General features: G+C 41.0%; 1 long non-coding RNA gene across 1 annotated transcript in view; it reads left to right on the forward strand.

Moving 5' to 3' along the window:
• Positions 1–13087, forward strand: part of LOC122198848 — a 28740-nt gene extending 15653 nt beyond the window's left edge. Inside the window, exons 2-3 of the long non-coding RNA XR_006193183.1 lie at positions 12125–12192; positions 12931–13087. This is a non-coding gene — a long non-coding RNA (uncharacterized LOC122198848). The remainder of the gene's footprint in view (positions 1–12124; positions 12193–12930) is intronic.
• The last annotated feature ends 2076 nt before the right edge of the window (positions 13088–15163 follow it).

Raw genomic sequence — 15163 nt, forward strand, 5'->3', positions numbered from 1 at the left:
TGTGGTGCCATTTGGAGTCCTCTCTACCACTTGGGGACCACAGGTATCTAAAATATCCATGAAGGATGGTCGCTTAGGGTTCAGGCACTTCTTTAAAGATGCTGAGATTGTTGGGGCACCTGTATAGCTCAGTCGGTTAAGTGTTGACTCTTGGTTTTGGCTCAGGTCATGATCTCACGGTTTTGTGAGTTAGAGCCCCGAGTTGGGCTCTGTGCTGGCAGTACAGAACCTGCTTGGGATCCTCTTTCCCTCTCTCTTCCCCTCCCAACTTGCACCATCTCTCTCTCTCTCTCAAATAAGTAAACTCAAAAGAAAAAGATGCTGAGATTGTGGAAGCAAAACAAAATAAACAAATAGCAATGATGGCAAACAACACCAATACAGCACCGTAGTAGAGCGTCAGGAGTCAGGAAGCTGGAGGACTGGGCAGCAAAGGGTTGAGACTTGAGGGTGGGTGAGGTTTCCTTCCCAGTTAAGCAGGGGGTGGCCCTTCTTGGGCTCCACCAGGGGGTTGATAAGTGCTTAGGTTTCCAGATGTTGAGATGAGATTTGAAGTCAGAAAGACACTGTTGGTGTCAAGGGATCATGGAAAAGATACTTAGTCTGTTTGGACCTCAGTTTCTTTAATCTGTAAAATGATATAAATCTTATGGGGCTGCTGTGGCCATCGGGTTAAATTGGACAAGGTAACTGAAGGATCTTAGTAAATGCAGCACCATACACACATCTGTTTTCCATTAATGACCAAGTGTTGCATATACATTCTGGGAGAGCAAACAAACTTAGTTATTTTTTCTATCTACATTACCTTTTAAAAGTTGGTTTTATGAGAAAGGATGATTCTGGGTAAACAGGGTATAGGTAAGGGCATTTCTCTGGTTGGGGTGAGTGGGATGCAAGGAGAAGAATGAAAAGTCAGGAGCCAGAGCATCATTTAAGGGAGGGTCTCAACAGCCAATCAATGTGAAGGCCATGGGCTGGGGATACAGATGAAGAATTTGAAGAGGTCAATCTGGGCAAACTTTTTTCATGTAACTGGCCAATAGCTGTCCTTTTGCAGGTGTCTGAGTTACCTTATGTGCTGTTAGTCACTGGGCTTTCAAGCTGCTGATACCAAACTCCTGTGGTGACCCAGCAACTTATAGATCTTGTAGTTATCAGGTCGCAGAGCCTGATATGCCAGTAGCAGGAACATGTCGGGGAAGAGATACTGAAATAGTCTTAATCAACCTCTGTATCTTCTGATTGTGTTTCCCACACCTAGGACTTTTGTTGAGAGAGGTGATGTTGGGTTATATTTTATTATATTTTCCATTTTAAATTTCAGAGACAAGTAAACCCCCATAATCAAGGTGGGCCTAGGGGTGCCTGGGTGGCTCAGTTGGTTAGGTGTTCAGGTCATGATCTCTGGGTCCATGAGTTTGAGCCCTGCATCAGGCTCTGTGCTGACAGCTCAGAGCCTGGAGCCTATTTCAGATTCTGTGTCTCCCTCTCTCTCTGCCCCTCCCCCACTCATTCCCTCTCTCAAAAATAAATAAACATAAAAAAAAGGTGTGCCTTTACGTATAGGACAACTCCCAATACCAAACACATGAAAACATCAGGTAATAGTAATCACTATAATATCTACCCTGTGTATTATACCTTTCTTGCCAAACTATCAAATTAGGGTTTATAACATCTTAAAATTAAAACATAACTTAAAAATTTTCTATCCTCTATACATATTTAAATCATCCTAAATACAAAGGAAATTCCCCTGTCTTTAAGAGGAGATTCCCAGGGTCCCTTGAAAACTCACTTCAATATTTTGCTACTCTTCTCACTGAGTATTTAATCCCACTGCTATCAGTTTTTCCCTAATTGAAGATAGAGACTAGCTTATTGCCATATTTCTCTGGGAGATGCTTTGTGTCATGTTCACACTTGCATTCCCAGCATTTACCACTGCCTTGAAACAAGGCAATTATGCAATTAGTGTTTATTGAATGAATGAATGGGAAAGTGCATGAATGAATGACTCTTCTAATTTACTCTATTGGTGTGTCTCCTTTTTAGTCAGAATGATTCTAGTTCTTTAATGTTTCATGAGGAATCTACCTTCTTTTGAACATCTGAACCTTTTGATTGGCTCTTTACTCAATCCTCTCAAAGTTTTTCATGTTCCTCTTTGGTCTGAAGCCCAGAATTGGAGATCAGTGAAGCTATCAGGTGAAAATGCTAAAACTCTTCCTCATTTACAGAATGGAGTAAAAAAAAAAAAAAAAAAAGAAAGAAAGAAAGAAAGGAAGAAAGAAAGAAAAAGGAAAAGAAGGAGTGTCTATAACTGTCTGAGGTCTAGATTGCAGGAGGCTTTGGGCCTTGAAATGTTAGAGTTGAAAAGGATTAAGGGAATTGTTGCTAAGTGTTTTTGTTCTATTATTTTTGATTTTGTTGGTTAGTTTGTTTTGATGCAATGATGATAATGTAGTTAAGCCAAAAGTCTTTATCTCTTGGAAATACTCAAGTGTTTCCTGGTGAAATGTTATGGTGTCTAGGCTTTGCTTTAAAAAACAAAAACAAAAACAAAAACAAAAACAAAAAAACATCAGCAGTAAAGGATGGGGGGAAATTAAGGCAGGATATGAGAAGCAAGATATATTGGCAATTTTTGAGGCTAGGTTAATTATAGTGTTGTCTCTGCTTTTGTGAATGAATTTTTTTTTCATAATACAAAGAAAACCGTATGTAGACAAATGTCCTTATTCTAGATGGGAACAACCAGGATGCAGAGAGGTGAGGAGATAAACCTAGTATCACAAAGCTAGATAATAGAGCCTTGGACTACAAGGCAACTCATCTCTCTCCCACTCAGATGCTCTTTCCAATATGCTGTGTGTTAGGTCAGCTTGTCATACACTCCCTGTAGACATTACTCGTGTCACCATCATCCTGCTGATGATAACTTCGCCATGCAAAGCCCATTTATGATTCCAGTCTACTTCCAACCTAACTTAGTGTTCTGTGATTTAAATGAGCACAAAGATTTTCCCATTCCATGTAACAATCAAAAGAGCAAATAATGTTGATATAACTCCCTGTTCTACAGGATTCTTAGTGACTAAAATAAAAACATTAACAAAGAACAAAACAGACAAACATATGTGCAAGGAATTTCAACTGATGAACAGTCACTAAACATATTTAAAGTTTTAAACAAGAAAGTGCACACTGCAATAGAATCTAAGTGATGTCCTAGAAATAATTGCTAATTTAAGAGTGCAATAAAATGATAAAATGCCTTGATAGGGCTCTGGACTGCAGAGTCCCTGTGATACATCCAGCAATTTGGCAGCCATCCAAAGCTCAGCGCGGCTTCAAGTCTGGAATGTGTATTTCATCAGTAGCCAAGACCATGTCTGGAATTCACCTGGGCCCAGAAAACTCAGGGTTACATGGCTTTTCCCATATTCCTTTTGAGAAAGAAAGAGCGAGCATCTCTTTATTTGGAGGAAGGGAATGGGGGATGGGTCTAAAGAAGGGGGGGGATGGAAAATTGTGTGTGTGTCAGGATGGAGGTGTGGGTGGGAGGGAGGAAATTGTTGGGATGTTAGCTTGTTGGGGTGTAGCTCTAAGAAAAATTCCATGAAATGGTTGAGCAAACTGTCAGAGTGGCATAGCCCAGAATACAAGTTTGATAGTAGGAAACCTAAGTCAGGTGACTTACTCCAGGTGAGAAGCGGTGTTTCAGGGAGTGCCTAACCAGGGGGTCTGTTCAGAATGAGGGGAGACCCCATGCAAGATGTCTCTGGAAACCAGTCATGCCATAGGGTGCTGGAGGTACTAAAAGGAAATTTCTAAACTATTGTGGAATTCAAATAGCACTCGTTTTCTTGGATAGGTTTCAAAACATTTTTGGATTAGATCTAAGACATTTTCTCTGATTTGTATTTCACAAGCAAGACATAGGTATTTTGTCCAGTTTTTTTCCCAGTCAGAACTAATTGTCTTTGCCTGTAAGATGTGGATCATCAGCATAACATTGTTTTATTCCCCCATATTTTTTTATTGTATCTTCCAATTCCCAGGGCGATATAAAACTTTTAAAGAAGTTAATGTCAAGTATGGATTTCAATATTAAATGAGCTTCTCAGTGAGGACAAGCCAGACATGAAAGCATACTTCCAAGTGAATTGTGTATTCATTTAAAGTTTAGGAAAAAAATAAAAACAAACCCTGCTCCACCTCCGCCCAGCATGTGACTCCAGGTCACCACCCTTGAAACATTGTGCTTTTGAGCTTTTGACTGGATTTGCTTCTGAGGCTAAGAGAAGTGTGTGGCAGATGTTGAGAGGCAGTTGGGGACGGGGGTGGGGTGCAGGGATGAAGGGTCTGCCAGATGTTGAGTGGGAGGGTGGAGCCGTGAGGATGAAAGCCTGCCAGATGTTTGCAGTGCAGAATGTTGGGGCACCTGCTCTCCATGATCTTCAGAAGAGGATTTGTATCCTCTACTGATGTGCAGTAGGATCCCATAAAGGTCCTACCCCTCCTCAATAAATACTGAATCCAGGACTCATACAACTATTTTCTGCATGGTTTCTTGCCTTGGACTATGTCTTTTTAAAAATTCAAGTTAAAGGTTATATGAATGAAAAATACACAATCAACCAATACAGTCATTTGTACATAAAAGAGGTGTGTGTGTGGGGGGAGACTTTACATTTAAATCTGTTGTTCTAGATTATAAAGACAATCACCTTTTATTTTCTATTTATTTTATCCTTCCAATAAGGGATGATTTGCTCATCTTTCTTCCCCACAATGAATTTAATAGATTTATTCATCAAGTTTTCTAAATTTAGACACCAAACTGATGTTTTTCTCCCACTGCTTAATTTTATTCTTAGCAGCACTTACATAAAGCCAGGCAGTGAAAGATATGGCAAAATTACTAACTTGCTGTGACCTGGAATGCACTGATAGAATAAAATAACAATAATAAAGATTGATGTACCAGAGAGACTTAATACCGAGCGCTCCTAATGAAATCAGTTTTATGCTTACAGTTTTTCCCTACGGGCTACATGTTTCCTGTGGTTTTTAGGAGTCTAAGTTTTCTTTGTGATGCCTGGAATAGACTCAATTCTTAGGCTAGTAGATGGGCCACACAAAGGAAAATATGTGGATCTTATCATTCTTTTGGATTTTAGGAAACTTTAGTGTTTTCCAGGACTAGATTTGATTACAACAGGTAAAATTCCTCACTCTGATCTTGTTTGAGAGGCTTAGAAATAATGGTATTTGGGGACTTAGAGTGACCCAAGAGACTGGGAACATTAAAAGAGAAGGTACATTCGTCCTAGTGGGCTCTCAATCTTCAGAAAGCCAGGGCTTGTCATTCAACATGGACCACAGTTAGCAGTGTTGATCATTGTTCCTCTACACTGCACTGACATTCACGCGTTTGGTAAACAGTCACTGAGCACCTTGTAGGTGCCATTCTGCTAAGTTCTGGGAATATGTGGTGAAGAAGTCCTTTCCTTTTTAGAACTCCTCAGGTACTGGGGAAGACAGACATTGAACAGATAACTGCCCAAATAATTATTCATAAGGTGTGCTATGAAAAAATATACCAGTGGGAACTTTGATGGATGCCATCAGATAACCATGGATTGAATTGCTGTAGGATTTGGCAAATTGGTTCCCTCATTTAGGGTCACCAGATGGACTACAGACTCAGTTGGGTAAGTCAGTTTTCAGTGTGATGGTGTGCAAGCATTTTGTCGGGTGGTAATTTTTAAAGCCTGCATTTCAGGTTTTTCCAGGGACAACCCCAGAGTTGAAATTTGTCTTCATATCCAGACCCTGTATTTTTTTAAAAATAAACTTTTAATTTTAGAATAGGTTTAGAGTTATAGAAAAGTTTTAAAGGAAGTACAGAAAGTTCCCATATACTCCACACCCAGTTTTCCCTGTTAGTAACATTCTACGTTAGGAGGGCACATTTGTCACAACTAATAAACCAGTATTAATAGATTACTATTAACTGAATTTAAATTTGTTACTCAGATTTCCTTGCTTTTTACCTAATGCTCTTCTTGCTCAAGGCTTTCATCTGGGATACCACATTACATTTATTAGCCACATCTCTCCAGGTGTTTTGGCTATGGCAGTTTTTCAGACTTCTCTTGTTTGTGGTGACCTTCATAGGTGACCTTTGAGGAGTACTGCTCAGGCATTTTGTAGGATGCCCCTCTTCTGGAATTTGTCTGTTGGCTTTCTTATGATTAGATAGGATTATGGGTTTTGGGGAGGAGGCCTATAGAGGTAAAGTGTCCTTGTCAGCACATCATTTCAAAGTACATCCTATCAACGTGACCTACCACTGTCGATGTTGACTTTGATCATCTGGCTGCAGTGGTGTTTTTTAGGTTTCTCTCCTGTAAGGTTACTCTTTTCTCCCTTTTCCATACTGTACTCTTTGGGAGGAAGTTACCATATGCAATCTGCACTGAAGGAGTGAGAAGTTATGCTCCAGGTTCTTGAGGGTGGAGTTTCCACACATGTTAGTTGATAGTCTTCTGCATGGGAAATTTGTCTATTCTCCCCTATTTATTTCTTTATTCAGTTGTTTATTTACATCAGTATGGACTCATGAATATTTATTTTATACATTGGGTTAGAACCCATTAATTAGTACTTTATTTGACTGCTCAAATTGTTCTAGTTTTGGCCATTGGAAGCTCTTTTAGTTGGCGCTTGTCACCCTTACACATACCACATCATTGTGGTGTGTATATATTTTCTTCTTGCAATTTTTTGGAGTACTTCATCACTTTCTGACACTACAAGGTTCTCCAGGCTCATCTTGTCTATTTTCTGTTCTGGTTCTAGCCTCAGCATTTCTCTGAGGAGCCCTGATTTCTTCTATTGGAGAAGGGTATCAGAAACCAAGACCTGTCTGGGTGACTCCAGTTTACCTTCTACGCTACAAATAACCTGTGAAATAGTGACTGAACAGGAATGGAGAGGAGAAGACAGTCTGAGCTTCACAGTCAGGCTTTCTCTCTGTTTCCCATATTTCCTACTTATTAACTGCAGAGCTCTGGACAAATAGTTTAACCTCTTGGGAGCTTACCTTTCTCATCTACAAAATGGGCATAATCCTACTTACCCTGTAGGGTTGTGAGAATTAGAAAACAGTATAATGGGTCTGGCATGTAGCATCTGCTCCAAAAGTCATTTCTATGGACTGGTAGGTCCATTTGCGTGTCACCACCCCAGAGCTGGCCAAACACCAAGGAAAATAAATGTTTAATTTTTTTAATTGCATAAACAAAACCATATTATCCATGAAGGAAATTGAAAAAAGAGGATGTTTTACTTACAATCCTACTACCCTAACATATGTTCCCTTTTAGTCCCTGTCATTATGTGCTTATTTTAAAAATATTTTCATCACACTGTATATAATAAGAGAAATAATGCTTTACTGTTGTGGATCTAGTAATAATAAAATAGCAGCACTTACTGAGTGCTTATCTGGTACTCAACCTTTTACGTGGATTATTATAATCTCCACTTTAGAGTTGAGGAAACTGAGGCATGGGCACGTTAAGTTCCTTCCACAGGGCATACGGCCAAGGAGAGAGACAGGATTTGAACAGAAGTCTGTCCAGTGCCAGAGCCTGAAACTCTTAATCATTATGTTGTATTTTCCTTTTTATGCAGATACTCACACACACACACACACACACACACACACACACAATCACACGTACACACAGATGCATATGTTTGCATTTCTTTATGCAACATATACCGGGCATCTATCATGCTAAAGGCACTGGATGTTGCTGATAACGAAAAATGACTTTTTCATAGTCACTTATTTTTAGGTGTTTGGGATTTTATAGGAGATGTCACACAGAGACAAATGACTGCGGTGCAATGCTCTATGTAATAAATGTCATTGGAGGATGCAGAGTTTGGGGTTTGGAAAAATTCTCTGTCCAGTGACACCAGGGCGAGTTTGATGGAGAAGGTGACATCTGAACTGAGACTTGAAGGTTGGGCCAGATGCGGATAGTAAAGGCATTTCAGCCAAATGGGATAGTAAAAACAAAACTGTAGAAGCTTGTGGTAGATTAGGTCACTGAACAGCAGTTATTCATTTCATTCCCCAAACTGCATGGGTGGAGCATACTCCAAACTCAGTGACTTTGGGCTTGGCCTTGTGACTTTCTTGAGCCAACGGAATATAGGTGGAAATGTCATCATGCTATTTGTGAGTCCAGGCCTCTCGCCTGGGAAGAGCATGTGTCAGGTTGCTCCTGCAGCCTGGGGCCTGGAATGAGTGCACATGAAAGCAGGCTTGAAAGTGGCCTGGCCCGAGTCCAGCCTGGCCCAGATGAGCCCAGCTGACATCATGCAAACTTCAGCAGACATGCAGAACTGTCAGTGCAAAATAAATGTCAGTTACAAATCCCCGAGATTTAGGGGGTTGTTTGCTGTGCAGCATAATCTTGGCAAAAATCTGATTGATACAAGGACAGAAAGCATAGGCCAAATTAGAAGAGAAGGTACTTGTCCGGTTTGGTTGAAGAATACATATGCATGTCTGCACGTAAACAGAGAAGAATTTTAACCTAATCCATGAAAGTGAGTAAAATGACCCAGACTTTGTCGGAATTTGCCTGCCAAAATGGCCAAGGTGATTTTACAGGCATCTTATATAGGATTTATGAAAAATCTACAAAGTTATGGACTTGGAATAAAGCACAGAATGTCTTTGGTATTTTTTCTTCTCTCCCCTGCTTCTTTTGTGGGACCTAGCACATACCAGGTAAACATTAGGGACATGGGTCTTCCCTCAAAGGACCTTAACAATTGAGTCAACAAGATAGATATATACACAGGAAAAACAAGGAGAGTTCTTACAAACAGGAAAGTCGCAGGATTTAAGGTAAAGAAGGAAGCTGATACCGTTTTAGTTTAGTGACACAAAGGCCATCTGCTAGCAAGATGTTAACTATGGTCGTATGAATGGTATGATTCATTCATAAATACCTTCTCCTGAGGCCAGGTGATTACCAAAGGTCCTCTACTCTCTCTTCTTTTTCATCTTCAGAATCCAGGAATATAAGTGCATATTGTTGATGATTGACAAGCCACTTGAATGCTTAGCCCAAGGTAGAGCACCAGTGGGAGGAAACAAAATGTTTTAAGGCAAAAGAGGTATGGAAGAAAACAAATTGAGTGAGTGGGTGGCTCTGTGGGAAAGGACCACACCGGGGGTGGCTTTTTGGGAAAACCCTAGGGTACGGAACGGAAACATGCTGGGGCCAGGGCTCAGTGGAATGAATAGAGAGGCTTTCTTTAATACCCACCCCTCTGGACTAAGGTTGGAAGCTGTCTCTCTAACTTCCTTCTGGTTTTTCTGTGCTTTGCTATCAGTAAGACATTTGGTGATGGGCTGTGCCATCCCTGTCTCCCACTTACAAGTCACTTGTATATCATTATGCCCAGAGAGCTTGTCCCCTCTTTGCCTTCAGGACATGCTGTTGGTTGATGTATCTCCTTTATGAGATATACTGGTGCCATCACTTTTCAGAGAATGGATTCTGTACCATCGAGTACATTTGGAACCATAACTTCCCTCTGGCTTAAAGATGAGGAAAAATTTGTAACCATGGTACACAATTTTTGAGGTGCTTCTAGCACTGCCTCAGTCTCCAGTGGATCAAATTTTACTCTGTCCAGGGTGGGCAAGAGAAATCTAAGTTCTAATTGAGCACGGCTCCAAACGCCTCTCCTGGCGTGACTGCAGGGACCCTGACTGTAGCCGTAAGTCAGCTCCATAGGAAGCCTTGCCACTTAAAGTTCTACAAAACATAATCTGCCAACATTTGTTGAACACTTGTTCTTTGACAAGCATTGTGGTAGGCATAGCAAGGGACATAAAATGAATAAGACATCGTTCTCTCCTCCATGGGGGTTTATAATCTAGTGGAGAAATAGATAGGCACAGAAGCAACACAAGGATGTGGGAGGCTGAGTGTTAGAACAAGTTTGAGCATGGGCCAAATATGGAACCACCCAGCCTCTAGGTTCAAATTGGAACATAGTGTAACAGAAATCTTACCCTGGCCACATGGAAAAACAGAGGCAGTCTGGATGGAGGGGACTGATTTAAAACATTATCTAGCAGGGTGGTCAAAGCTGAGGTAGCCTAGACTGATCTGGGGAGAGAAGAACAGACCCATATGGATAAAAGTTCCTCTTTTTTAAAGCCCCACTTCAGCAATTTTTCTTCCTAACCTTCTATTTGTGTCTCACCTCCCAGAGGCACTGTCTAGGAGGCTTCTAGAACACTCTTTGCCTGGGGGATGAAGGCTGTATGATTCTAGTGGGCCCCAGATCAGAACCAAGTGGGTTTATATTTTTAGCAACAAAACCACGGCACTCACCATGAGCTGATTTCCCTTTGAACTAAGTAGAAGTGAAGGTAGCTCTCCTTTCCTCTATGTAAAAATTAGGCTTCTTCCAGCTTCAGTGAATGCTCAAGGAGATCATCTTGGAGATCTGGTAGCAAAATACCACTTGCTAATAGTTCATTCATTTTTTCCTTAAGTGGAACAGTCTTAGAAGACAGGCATGGGAATTAGACTTATAGGCTGGGAAAACAGACAGGGATTGGGGTAGCAGCTGTTTTTAATGTGTTTGGAGACTACATATGTACTATGTAGAGAACACATTGTATTCGGTAAGATCATAAAATATGCATGTGAGCGTGGCAAGAACATGACAATAAAAATGGTGCTGCCAACACAGTGGGAATACTTCGTTATGCTGGCTGAACCATGTGTCTCCATGTCTCAGAACATGGCAGCCGGGCTGTATTCTTTACAGCTGCGATTTGTTGTGTTCTAATGCTACAATTCTCTATCTTTCCCACATGATTAATATACAACATTGATAGAATTGCTAGTGGTAACTTCCAACATCTGGGGAGAACGCAAGGCTGTCCCTGAGATCTATGGAAATGTTTAAGGACAATATAGTTAAAGACAAAAATCTTCAGATACAGGCAATTTACCATGCTAGCAACAGATAAAGCTTTGAGGGGGGAGGGTCACCGTATCATGATTAAAATTAGGTGAGGTAAGCAATCTCTTAAACTCTCAGGGTACCCCCAAATTGTTCTTTTTATGTTAATAAAGTTTTTATTTTGATATAATTTTGATTCACAGTGAAATTGCAAAGATAGTACTGAGAGTTCCCTTAAAATCCCTTAACCAGTCTCAGTCTTCCCTAGTGTTATGATCTTACAGTGTCATGGTACATTTGTCAAAAATAAGACACCAATATTGGTACACTACTATTAACTGTAGACTTTGTTTGGATTTTACCAGTTTTTCCATTAATGCCTTTTCTTCTGTTCCAGGATCTAATCCAGGATACTGCATTCCATTTACTTGTCATATTTCCTTAATCTCCTCTGGTCTGGGACAGTTTCTCAGTCCTTCCTTGTTTTTATAACCTTACAGATTCGAGCAGTAGGAGAAGTATTTTGTAGGATGTAAAAACCAAACATGCTGTGCTTTAAAATGAGGCCCAAACCTCCCTTGCTTGGGAGAAACTGCTTTGTCTTGGAAGGCCAGAGAGGAAACACAATGGATGCCGGGGGAGAGAAGGCATGGAGGAGGGTGCTGTAACTCCCCTCACTCTCATTTTCTGCTCAGAGGTTGGGAGAGCACCTGAGGACTCTGGGTGGTCCAGTGTATTTGAGGGCAATCCCTGGAGTCTGTGGTGTGAGCCCTCGGCACATCAGAATCACTGGAGAGCTTTTAAATGTACTGATGCCCAAAATTCACCCCAGACCAATGGAATCAGAAGTTCTGGGGATGTAACTCAGGCATGGGTATTTTTCAACAGCATAGCAGGTGATTCTAATGTGCAGTCAGGACTGAGAACTGCAGACTTAGCTAGCAATAAAGAACATATTTGCCTAAGCACCCTAGAAACAGCCATGGAAAAGGAGTAGGCCTTAGCTATGCCACTGGGATTTGGGGTTTGGGATCCTGGAAAATATCTTTATCATAGACTTAATTGGCAGTATTCTACTTACTTTTCTTTTAACTAGCTCGAGAGCTGTGTGCCAAGCAGTGGATTTGTTTCCTTAATCATCAGTCTGATGTGAGGCTAAAACAAGTGAGTTATGGAACCCTCTTCCTCACTGAGTATCCTACTTTTAGCTGTCTAGTGATCAGAGCTGACTATTTGGAGGTACAATCTATAACACAGATAACAATGCCAGACTGGGAATCAGAAACCTGATTCCGGTCTGAGAGTTTGAAAAGCCATTTGGCCATTGGCTGGTCAAGTTACTTAATTTCTCTGGAACTCAGGGCCCTCACCAGAAAATGAAGGGTTTGAATTAGGTCACCACTGAGATCTCATCTGGCTCTAAAATGCTGTGATTTTTCTTAAATCCCAGTTTATCGCTTACTAAATGTTCTACAATGAGTGAACCAATTAATCTTAGGTCTCATTTTCTCATCTGTGAAATAGGGACAGGGATGCCTCACTTTTGGGTCACTCTGGGCTCTACTTGAGACCATTCTTTGTGAGGTGTTGCACAATTCTAGCTGTAATGTTTTCTGAAAAGGGAGTGATCGTTCCCTCCCTAGGGGATCATTGTGTCACCTGTGTATCTCTTTTCCCCCACTATGTAATGCCTCCAAATACTCAGTAAGTATTTGTGGACTGAGTAAATGGCATAATTTGAAGATAAAAACTAGTCAACATAGCAGTAGATTTCAACAGTGGCTTCCCATTAGATTTATCTGATGAGCTTTAAAAACCATGACTCTTCCATTGCACTAGAGACCAATCAAATTAGAAATCTCTGGGATGGAATCCAAATGGCAGGTTTTTTTTTTTTTAAAGGTTCCCAGGTGATTTCCATGTGCAGCCAAAGCTGAGAACCACTGTCCTGCAAGGCCAGATCTTCTTCTTCTTCTTGCTCATCAAGTTGAGGAAACTGAGGATGGCTGGAGTATTAAAGGCTGCCCAGTCCTTGAGAGACGTGCACTGTATCTTTACTTCTGTGTCCATCTACCACAACACTTAGCAGCCATGCATGGCAGGAACTCAACATGAATTTGTTGAACTGGATGGCATTAAAAAAAATTCCAGCTCAGCATTTCCTCCCTCAGTCCTTTCACTGATTATGTGATATGATATGAAGAGCAGGTGAAGTCAAGGGTTCTGACTCATGTTCCCCCTCAATCATATTCTCACTATAATATAGGGTCTTTTTTTTTTTTTTGATTCATACAATTTAATGAGTCTAGTTTGAAAAAGAGCCTCCCTCATTTCACCCCCACACTGCAGCCCCATGCTGGTCCAGTGATACAGTCCTGCAGCTGATTGGTGCCTGGGGCTGGAGAGCAAGGTAGGCATCAGTGTGAAAGTGGTGGCATTTTCAGTGGCTGGAGTCACTGTGAGGAGCCCAGCACATGTCACCACTTCAAGGTGTTTCACCCATTGACCGTAGGCACCCGATTTGATCTCACTCCTTTAGGTTCTCAATGCTTTATTTATCTTCATGTTAAGTATGTATTTTTAAAAAGATTCTGAGATGCTCTCCTTATTATTAATACAGGTGCTTACTTAGTTCCAGATAAATACAGACCCCCCCCCCTCCTTTTTTTGAATGTGTTGTAGCTTTATATGAAGCTAATGGAGCAAGGCAATGCTCAAACGTCAAATTAAACTGCACAGCTCTGTAATCACTCAGACTGACATGGCATAAAAGGATAATTAGTAGTTCATTACATGGAACATTGTTTGTTCAGCTAAATTGATTTCTCAGCTGCCCATGTTTTCTGTTTACTTAGTAAGCGCTCCACTGCACATTTTTATTTGAGAGCTAGGAAATCCCTTTCCCTGAACTTTTTTTTTTTTTTTTATCAGTGCAGTTTTAAAATATAATTTGCTCGAGTTGGGTGAACCTCCGAATGACATCCAGGTGTACGGTAACAATCCCGAGTGCGGATTGATGCTCGGAACATAAAACCAGCTGTGGTCAGAAATCTGCGAGACTACCCGAAGGCCAGAACATACCCAGTGGCTTTGTACCTGGAAATGCTTTTGTGGCTGTTTGCTTTTCAACTTAAGAGTGAACTTCCCTCTCAGAAAGGGAGGGAGTGAGAGAGAAATTGGAATAGACACCTAATCCCTTGCTGTTCAAAGTGGAAATTGTCCAACAAAGTTTTCTTAAAGCCTTCATGTTGCCTGTTAATGCCAATACAAAGGAAACAGTGGCTGTTTTAGGATTTCCTGCAACCCTGTTCACCATTGGTAGGATTTAGAAAAAAGGCTAAATGCTAGCTTTGAAACTTTCAGAAATTGCTACCTTACAAAGATAGTGTGCATTTGCTAGGTTGGGGTAGGGGGGCTATCCATTGCTCATGCCGCTTGGTTGTTTTCATGTCCTTTGCACTTCTCTCTGATGAGTGAGGCATCCACAGAGATTTTTCTGGGCAAATACAGACATTCAGATGTGTAGCTTTTGACACCATCAGCACCTGGCTCTGCTTGACCAATGGGCTGATGCATCGAACTAAATGACCTTGGAGTTTTGATAGCCACAAAGAGAGGAGAGAAGCCAGTTCTGCAGCAAGTTCAAGCCTTGAGCACATGATGAAATATAAGTCTGGGCAGCATGTCAGGCTGAAAGTTCTACCACAAAGAAGTTTGTTTCCTGAAAGATTCTCAATATTAACTAGGTTTTGCTAGTTCTTGGAGGAACTTAGGAATCATTTCTTTTCTTGTCTTTTCTTGCCTTTTCTTTTCTCTTTTGATTAAACATCTACATCATCTGTGTTAAATGGAGAAGGTGAGTCTATGAGAGAAGAGGGGAGGCCTTTTGAGGCCGGGCAAAGGAAAGCTCAGTGGCTCACTCTGGCTAAGTATTCTTTCAAAAGATATGTGTGCAGCTGGGGTTCACGCTAGGGAAACGAAAAACTGGATTAAATTCCACCGCAACCAAGTTCTGGGTTTCTTTCCTTGGCCCATTAGAGGGCTCTTATAACATAAACACAACATATTGAGAAGGCATCTCTCAGTTACCAATATTAATGGGAGGAAATAGAGCCTGCATGAATGAAATCCATGG

Source organism: Panthera leo, chromosome C2, assembly GCF_018350215.1.
Source record: "Panthera leo isolate Ple1 chromosome C2, P.leo_Ple1_pat1.1, whole genome shotgun sequence".
Taxonomy (NCBI): Eukaryota; Metazoa; Chordata; class Mammalia; order Carnivora; family Felidae; genus Panthera; species Panthera leo.